The sequence below is a fragment of the Blennius ocellaris genome, assembly GCF_963422515.1.
Source record: "Blennius ocellaris genome assembly, chromosome: 17".
NCBI lineage: Eukaryota > Metazoa > Chordata > Actinopteri > Blenniiformes > Blenniidae > Blennius > Blennius ocellaris.
The window spans coordinates 23,804,077-23,813,800 of record NC_137666.1 but is presented as its reverse complement, the minus strand read 5'-3'; positions in this window follow the sequence as shown (position 1 = coordinate 23,813,800).

Sequence of the window (9,724 nt, the reverse complement as noted above, 5' to 3'; positions counted from 1 at the left end):
CACATCCTTTAATACTTCAAATGTTTTATTTTACAGATGGTAATAAGCTGATTTTGTTATAGTCTTAATGTGGTTGTTGAATTTCAGATCGATAGAGGTCTGAAGGGTCTGTGGAGCTGTGTGCTGTCTGTAGAATGATGAGACGTTCTGTCATGTTCATGATCTGAGCCAGATGGAGCATGTAGATCAGGGGTGCTCAATACGTCGATCGCGATCTACCGGTCGATCAAAGGTAGTAATAGTAGATCGCATGACATTAGAAAAAAAATAGACGCTGGTGTAATGAAACTAATTTACCTTTCTGAATTACGAGTACAATCGAAGGCATCAGACGACGGCTGAACTTCTCTGACCTTCAGGTCGACGCACACGCGCAAACAACGACGCTAAGTGTGGCGAAGCTAACAAGCTAGTCAGCGAGTTAATGCTAATTTGAAGCCCTCGCTTTTTTCTTTTAAACTAGAGAAAGCTTTGGTCGTCAAACATGAGTGGAGGAGCTGGACCAAGTGAGAAGACGAAGACGTGTCACTTCCGTGAGGAATGGGAGGTGGACTTTTTTTCCACGAGGTCATTTTCGAAGTGCGTTTGTCTCGTCTGCCAGTCGACCGTCTCAATACCAAAGAAGGTCGTCAGAGTAAACTCAGGTAATTACAATAAATGTTCATAGTTAATTATGTCGTGTTGCACAATATTGGCTCGTACGGTTTTGCAAGGTACATCATTATACATTGTACATATAAAGAATCCTCAATATATTTGAAAATAAATATGTTTTGTATTTTTGTAGTGGGTGGATCACTTTGACTTGGTCGTTTTATAAGGAGCTCGAATGCTGAAAAAGTGTGGCCCCCCCTGATAATACAATAAAAGAGGCCCAATGAGGGATCCTTCATAAAGATGAAGAGTTCTAACCATTTTAACACAGAACCACAACCATTTTTCAAGTCTGTCCAACAGTATGTCGTTGTCAAAAGGAACACTAAAACTGCAACTTTACATGTGTCGCTGCTCATACACAGTACATCCAGTCATGTACACTGAAAATGTTCAACTTCCTAATTATTCCAAAAGGAGTTTTGTTTGTATTTTGAAACATTTTTTTTTTTATCATCTTTACTGATTTCATCATGTGTGACTGTCGACACAGCAGTGAGAAATGTTTGATTAAAACACGAGGTAAAAGGCAGCTTCCAGCTGCAATATGTGTCTTCATGGTTTACTTCACTTCATCAGAGAGGAAACAAAGTGAGGGAAATGATAGGCTGAACATAACAGTGAGTGAAACTATATCCCTTTTTACTACCCCTTGCAAAACAACTTTTCTTGATGAAGTAGAGCAGTGTTGATGAGAGTCATGCTGAGCCGACAAGCGGTAGAGACTCTTTTAATTGTTGCAGGTGGCCTGGCTCAGGAAACATAGCGGTGACGCGGAGGGATTTGCAAATAAAACTCCAAAGCATGGATGTGCTAATGGGTACACAAACAAGGAGCTCAGTCCAAAACAGCTGTAGATCAGAGAGCTGAGCCAAGTTCTTGGCCTGCAGTGAACAGCAGGGCCTCCTTCTGCCTGATGTCACTGACACTGAGCCTGCAACAGGATCCAAACACAAAACCACTGGAACAGCAGGACATTTTACTGTCTGAAACCAGCAGGACCTTTCTGCTCAAGAACATTTCAACAAAATACCACAAAACTCAGAAAAAATCAGGACTCAAACGAAATCCTATTTTCTTCTGGAACACTGTAAATGTTTTATAGATGTCGTTTCGTCCTGTTTCCTTTCAAATAACGTGTTAAAGCTGTTTTAGACTATTTGTTATTGCACTAAATTATAGGGGATGAAGGCTTTAGCTGGCGGCGCGTGGAGGGAGAGCGCAATGCTGCAACAAACAAATAGTTTTTTTCTTTTTCCCGGAAAATATACAGAACCCCTTTATTATTTTATTAACCCCAATTTAGAATGAAGCTTTTTTCAAAGTCTTCACGCAGCTATTTAAACAGGTTTATAACGGTACGATGAGCAGCGATGGAACCTGCTTCACGGAGCCTGCACAGCCAAGAAGTGAGGACAATCTCACCATTCCGTTTTTTGTAGGTCAGTCTGAGCCAGCTGATGGTGAGTCTGCAGGCCCGGGTCGTCTACACCCTGACCCGAGTAGCACAACCAAATCGTGACGCCAAAAATGATGTAAATCAGCTGATAAGAAAAGAGCTCGAAAAAGAACTGCTTCGACGATGCTTCTTGAAATAGATAAAGGTGTTTAATTGTTGAATAGCATCAAGAAAAATCACAGGCGGCTGGTAAATGTCTGCGGGAGGAGCGGGCTTTGTACTTCTCCGGGATCACGGACTGGTGGCATTAGTCTGCAGGAGCAAAAGTCCAATGTGCTTTTCCCCGGATGGAAGGTCTGGCTGGTTTATATACTGTTCAACATACGGCTGAACAGATGAGTTACATGTGGGCTACATACAGTATTCGGTGCAAAACAACCGGATTGATAAGATAAATCAGAACATCAGAATCAGCACAAAAAATTGATCCATGGTCAAAGCCCCCCTCCTCGTCACAAGGTGGGACATTAACTTCTCGCCTCGATTTGAAACACTGCATGTGTTATAATCACACAAAAGGAGACATGAAAATACCATGTTGAAACATGTACAGAAAATATACTTCAGTTCCGAAGCACAATCACAGTTCCACTGTCGGTGGGAGGCGGGAGAACATGAGACCCTGCGCTTCCAGAATAGAAACCCCGCCAGCGCGGTAGCAAGATGGCGGCTTACGGGCGCTGACATGCTTGTTTGTGGTCGCCACCATATTTGTATGTGGTACGACACCATACTTATATGTGGTTGACGCCATATTTAAAAGGCAGAATGACGTCAGTGGCTTAAGTTACGTCACGGTTTCATGGATCATGTTCAGTTCGAGGAAGCACAAGAACACTGGAGGAACATCCAGGTACATTTTATCTGAATAAAGCTCAGAGAGCATTTATAAGGTCCAGAGCCAAGTGGATTGAAGAGGGAGAAAAACCTAATCATATTCCATATTATTATATATATTATAAAAACACAGCCTAACATAAATGTTCTCTCACATGATGAATGGGGAAGAATACTTAGTTAGAACCAAAACTATAGCGAAGGAGATCTTGAATTTCTTTAGATACCTGAATGTATCATCTTATTCTAAACAAAATGCTGAATTACTTTTCAGTTAGAAAAATGATTTGATTCCTGTAAATGATGAAAACTTTAGAAATGTTTCTGAGGAGGAGGATTTGAAAATTAAGAAATCATAAAAACAGCCTCTGATCTCCGGGCTCTGATGGAATAACTACTAACATTTCTGAGAAGAAATTCAAAGGTTGCTATTTGAGGCAATAATGTCTTCCTGGAAAGCAATTATTTACAATGAAATGAGTAGCATCTGAAATAATGGTATAAGCTTTCATAACCCTAACCCTTTCATGTTTCCTTACCTTCAGGACAACATAGAGTCTTATCTAACCCCACTCTTCTCTATTCTAAATTCTACATTACATTTACATTTCACATCACTGCACCTCTTATTTTATATCCCAGATTGTTGCTGAGCCATGGAGCAAAAGTTATACTTGCTGCGTACATGATTGACGGAGCTGTCTAACTCTCTCTGAACCTATTTCTGTAAGACACTGCAGCTGGAACCACATCTGTACAGTTCAGCTACTAAACTGATCAGCCGACTTCATTCATCGTGTGAAATCAATCTGAACCGGCTGCTCTAATCCGTTCGATACTAAAAGAAGAAATAAGCGAGGCAATAAGTCAATTCAAGCCTCAACTGGACACACTACAGATCAGATTAAAGGAACGTGAGAACAAACTGGATGAAGTGGCGCTGGCTCTATCTGGGATGGTTGAAGTGGCGAATGAGTGTAAAACTCTCCGGAAAGAAAACAAAGAATCAAAAGAAAAAATGGAAAAGCTGGAGACGTACAGCCGCAGATTCAACATCCAAGTGTTTGTCCTCGACAAAGACGTGGAAAAGGGGCGTCCTACTGAATTCATGCAGGCTTTCGTCAATGAAGTATTTAAAAGAAAAAGTCTTCCTTGCTCCTTCCGTGAAGTCCGGTTGCAGACCGATGATTGTCAGAATGCAAAGGTACATGGCTAAAGATGCTAGTTTACAAATAGCAAAGAAGGAGAGGGTGCTGGATTATGGAGGAATGAAGGTAAACATCTTCCCGGACTTAACAGTGGAGGAGTCCAAGGAAAGAGGGCAGTTGAAGGATCTCAGGATGAAATGACATCAGGCTGGAATTAAACCCGGTCTACTCCACCCAGCAACGCTCATTGTGACGGAGAAAAAGTATTTCCAGGATCATGAAACTGCAGAAAACTATGTTAAACAATCAATTCCTCCGAGGCTTTCAGTCACTTCCTGAATGGTAATGGCAGCGCGCAAACGGAACGAACTCTAACGGTGAGAAACAGTTCATATTAAATCGACAGAAGAAGGATGTGTTTCTTATTTGTAATTTTTTCCTCACATAATTGGACTGAACCATAAACATTTATAACAAGCAAACGTTTTTGAACACATGAAATACTGTTAAATATTACATATATTTACATTTTTGCTGGATTCAGTTGTATGTTTATATGCTATTGTTCATCTTTTTTTGTTTTTTTTATAATGCACCTAACAGATGAATCTGTGTCTCAATCTGTAGACTAAAATAATTTGATAAAACGTTGGGCCTTTTTCATTTGGTAAAAATATTAACAATGCAATAAGTTACTGGGAATGAAAGATAATTGATCAAATATCTTTCATTATATTAGACCTTAGAGCATGTAGAGCACCCCCGAATCAAATTAATGACAAGTGATGACAATGACAAGTCCGGTGCAATATTCTGCCACAAATAAAGAGTATTAATAGTCAAATACTTTGCCTGAGTTATTATGTTAAATAATGGAATTTAAAGATGCAGCTCACTTATGACTGGAATTTTGACATCCAGAGTGGCAATGTAATGTGATACATCTGAATTTGTGTTTTGGAATGTTTGTGTGTGTATATGGTGGAATGTTGTTTTCTTTTTTTTTATTTTGATGTATGTTGCTCTGATATTGAATGTATCAGCATGAATCTCAAGATAGATATTTATCTTTAGTATGATACATAATTTACCCAAGAAAGTTCTTAAAATAGCCCATATATACAGTATATATATATATATATATATACAACGTGTACCGCCTCGGCATCATCCGTCCTTCCGACAGCCCATGGGCCTCGCCACTCGCCACTCCACATGGTTCTGAAGGCGGACGGCAGCTGGCGTCCGTGTGGCGACTACTGCCACCTTAATGACGCCACCACGCCGGACCGACACCCCGTCCCACACATTCAGGACTTTTCAGCACATTTGGCGGGGAAGCGCCTGTTTTCAAGTTCCAAGTTCTGGTGCACCCGCCACACATTCCAAAGACAGCAGTGGGCAAATCAAATCAAATCAATCTTTATTTATACAGCACTTTTTATACAGTGAAGAAACACAAAGTGCTTTAACAAGAATTAAAAACAATGCAAAGATAAAATAGATGAATAAAAAGCAAATGAACACACACGCACACATGCAGACACACACAATAAACACATAAATGAAGACATGGCTAGTGATATGAAGACATGGAGGACACTGAGGACTAAGGTGATATGAAGACGTGGAGGACACTGAGGACTAAGGTGATATGAAGACGTGGAGGACACTGAGGACTAAGGTGATATGGAGACATGGAGGACACCGAGGACTAAGGTGATATGGAGACATGGAGGACACTGAGGACTAAGGTGATATGAAGACATGGAGGACACCGAGGACTAAGGTGATATGAAAACATGGAGGACACTGAGGACTAAGGTGATATGAAGACATGGAGGACACCGAGGACTAAGGTGATATGAAGACATGGAGGACACTGAGGACTAAGGTGATATGAAGACATGGAGGACACCGAGGACTAAGGTGATATGAAAACATGGAGGACACTGAGGACTAAGGTGATATGAAGACATGGAGGACACCGAGGACTAAGGTGATATGGAGACATGGAGGACACCGAGGACTAAGGTGAGGAAAGGGTCAGAGTCCGATGGGTTTCAGTTTGACCTGAACATTTTCTGGAGAAAAGTCGAACCACTTGTCAATGTCAGTGATGGAAGAGTCGTAGAACTTTCAACAGACGGATGACTCGAGAGCCATTTTGTGACGCAGGATTTCACGCCATTCAATGTCAACAAAGTCAAAAAATGTCCACAGGTCTTCTCTTCTCTTCACTGAGAAGCGGCTGTGGATCTTCAACACAATTGTGTCAATGTCCATGAATTGCTGATCACAGGCATGCTTGCGAGTGTTATGAGCTTTGTGAGCTGGACAATTAACTTTCAGAATACGATCGACTTCCTCTTTCAACAACTGGTAAACAGAGTTGAATTTTTCATAGTTGACATTAGCATTATCTGCTGCATAAGAGGTGATGTTTCTGATGTCCAGCCCATATTTTTCCAGACAGTTCATTACTGCTTTATGAATGCCAATAGCAGTTTCATCACTGTCTTCATAAAAGCCCAGTGAACTCCCTCAGACACAGAGAAATACCTGACACACACTGGAAACATTCTTATATCTCCCTTGTTCGAGGCATCAGTTGCAACTGAGAAATATAGTGTCATCCAGTGGTTGGAATACAGTAGCAGTCAATATACAGAACACAGTGCATCTCGTATGGGACAAACTAGTTTCGGCCAAAATATGGGATGTCCGGGCTTGTGAATTGAATTGAATGAATTGAAGGGCATTTATTGTCATTGTATACAACGGAATTACATAGAAGTTGGGGGGAAAGAAGGACAACAAGAGGTGAGGAGAGGAGGAAAAAAAGACAGATTACAGACTGTGCTCTGAGGAGTACAGTCTGTAATTAGAGAAGAAATCCACCTCAGGCACATTGAAGCATTAGCACAGATCACAACATATCTCAAGACAAGGCACTTTGGTCACAGGAAGGGTAGTTTTGTAGCCCACCACTAGGAGGAGGTGTCTCTGCACACAGTCCATCAGGGGTGCAGCCATATCTCCCCCCCACAGCCTCTGCTTGGAGTGGGGGGAGACAACCTTCAGTGTCTCTGGTCTTCATGCTGCTGCAAATTGTGGCACAAACTTTTTTTTAGCTTCCCAGCCGAGTTTTAACTTCCTCCAAGATGGTTCCACTTTCACATAAACGTTCAAGAGTCGTGACTTGTGTACTCTTGACTTCGTTTATCACATGAGTCTGAGCATTCAGAGCTCAGTCCCTCAGTGAGGACAGGCAGCCTTCCCAATGCAGCTGCTAGCGTCTTCTACACTTTGATAGATCAGAAAGCCTCCAGCCCCAATCAGCAGCATACCTGCTATCATGAATCCCAACATGTAGAAGTCCTCCACCTCCTCCATGGAAACTATGGACAAACACAGGGACCTCCAGGAACCCCAGGAACCCAGCATGTCTCCGGCTGCAAACGTCCCATCGGGACATGCAGGCTCTCCTTTGCCCGTCGTCGTGTCGTAAAAATTTGGTCGATCGCATTGAGAGAACAGCTGATCAATTCTATGGTTCCGTTTAAGTTCGGATGGGGGTGTGAAGAGAGGCTCTTGTTAGATCTGACATGAGACAGTACAGGACGGGAGCAGCAAGCGGGGAAGACGAGGGGGAGGAGAGAAGAGAGAAGCGTCCGCCTTCGCCGAGAGCCGGAAGAGTTTTTGACCGGAGAATTGGCAATCCTTAGGTACCCACATTTTTCTAGCATACGGCGCATAGTGGAACTTTCTGTAACTTCCGAACAATAAGCCACTACATTTTTCACATGCTTTGAACCCTGCAGCTTAAACAATGAAGCTAATTTGTGGATTTTTACATGTGAACAAGCTTCATGCCGATAATACATGGGTGATGTGTTCAGGTGCATCACGTAACTCCGCCCTGCTGCGCTCCATAGGTGAGGAATGTCCTCCTCAGAGGAAAATCCCTCCTCAGAATCACAATCAGCAAAATAGTTTATTAGCAGAGATAAAACCCTTAGTGTTTGTGTATCTTTACTTTATTTCTTCTCCTCCTTGCCTCTCTCTCTCCTTTTCCCTCCTGTGCGCCACCCCGCCTTGTTTGAAACACATTTTTTTCTCAAAAAAAAGAGAGAAAGAAAGAAAAGAAAAAAACGCAGGCCCACAGTGAAGTTCATGCCCTGTTACAACATGGACACCTATGCGGCTTTTACTGTCTATGTACAAATGTATTTTCTCTTTTTAAATTGGGTGCAGCTTATATCCATTTTTTTTTTAAATAGCTACCCTTTACTGTCTGTGAAAAATGTTGCCCTTGTTCATGATCATGTCAATATGGACCACAATTACACACGTAATTATAATATCGTACAGTAAAGGCACAACATTTCCTAAAAATTCTAATAACATTTTTTTCAGCAAACTGCACCGCATTCCTGTCCTGTACATACCGACATGACCCCAGGTACTGCTGTGTCAATTTTCAAGCTGATTCACTGCAGCATTTATTTTCACAATCACACACACAAATCGCACCTCATTGAAATATTGTTGTCAAAGCAGATTTTTTAAAATTCCCCCCAGAAATCAAATTATTTTCAGTAAAATACACCAGATTCTTGTTCTACATGCCCCAAGGTTCCTTTGTCAATTTTCAAATGGATTCACTGCAGCGTTTTTTCACAATTACATGCTTAAATTATAGCCTGTGAAGGTCCCACTAATCATTCTGTCTGTGTTGGAGGTGCAGTGCTGGAGAGCACCACCCGGGGGAGCTGCAGGCCCTGCAGCTCCACCCTTCAAAAGGGAAAGTTTCTGTACCGCTCCCGCTCTCTCTCACTCCCTCATCCTCCAGCTCGGCCATGGCGTGGCAGCCACCACACTCCTTTCTTTATTTCACACCTGCATTCAACACTTGTATTTCATGACAGGTTTCATACTGACTTCTATTCGCACCTACACACACCTACAGCATATTGTACACTTACACTGACAACAGAAATACCATGTTATTATTGTTTGATTAATAAAAACCCCATCGAGGGTTCTGAACTTCCAGCCACTTTGTCTCCCCCTTCCTTTCATGTTGCGACCGAGGAGCCGGGTCGTAACATACCCAATGCATGTAATGTATAAAAAAAGAACAAAAAATCCCCACAGAGACAATGAAAGTATATCTGAACTTATTCAGGATAGTGTTTAGTGACAGCCACTCATCTCTCTCGCATTCTTTTGACTTTTTTTTAAGGAATTTGAAAAAAATCTGCAATTACTTACAGCATCAACGTATGTTTAAAAAAAAAAAAAAATCCTCCTACTTCTATAATGAGAGGCTGCACAAGTCACTCACTCCTGCGCTGTCGTATTGCGAAGGCCACACCCCCTTGAAGGCCACACCCCTCTCGAAGGCCACACACCCTCTTGAAGGCCACACACCCCCTTGAAGGCCACACACCCCTCTTGAAGGCCACACCCCCTCTTGAAGGCCACACACCCCTCTTGAAGGCCACACCCCCTCTTGAAGGCCACACACCCTTCTTGAAGGCCACACCCCCTATTGAAGGCCACACCCCCTCTTGAAGGCCACACCCCCTCTTGAAGGCCACACCCCCTCTTGAAGGCCACA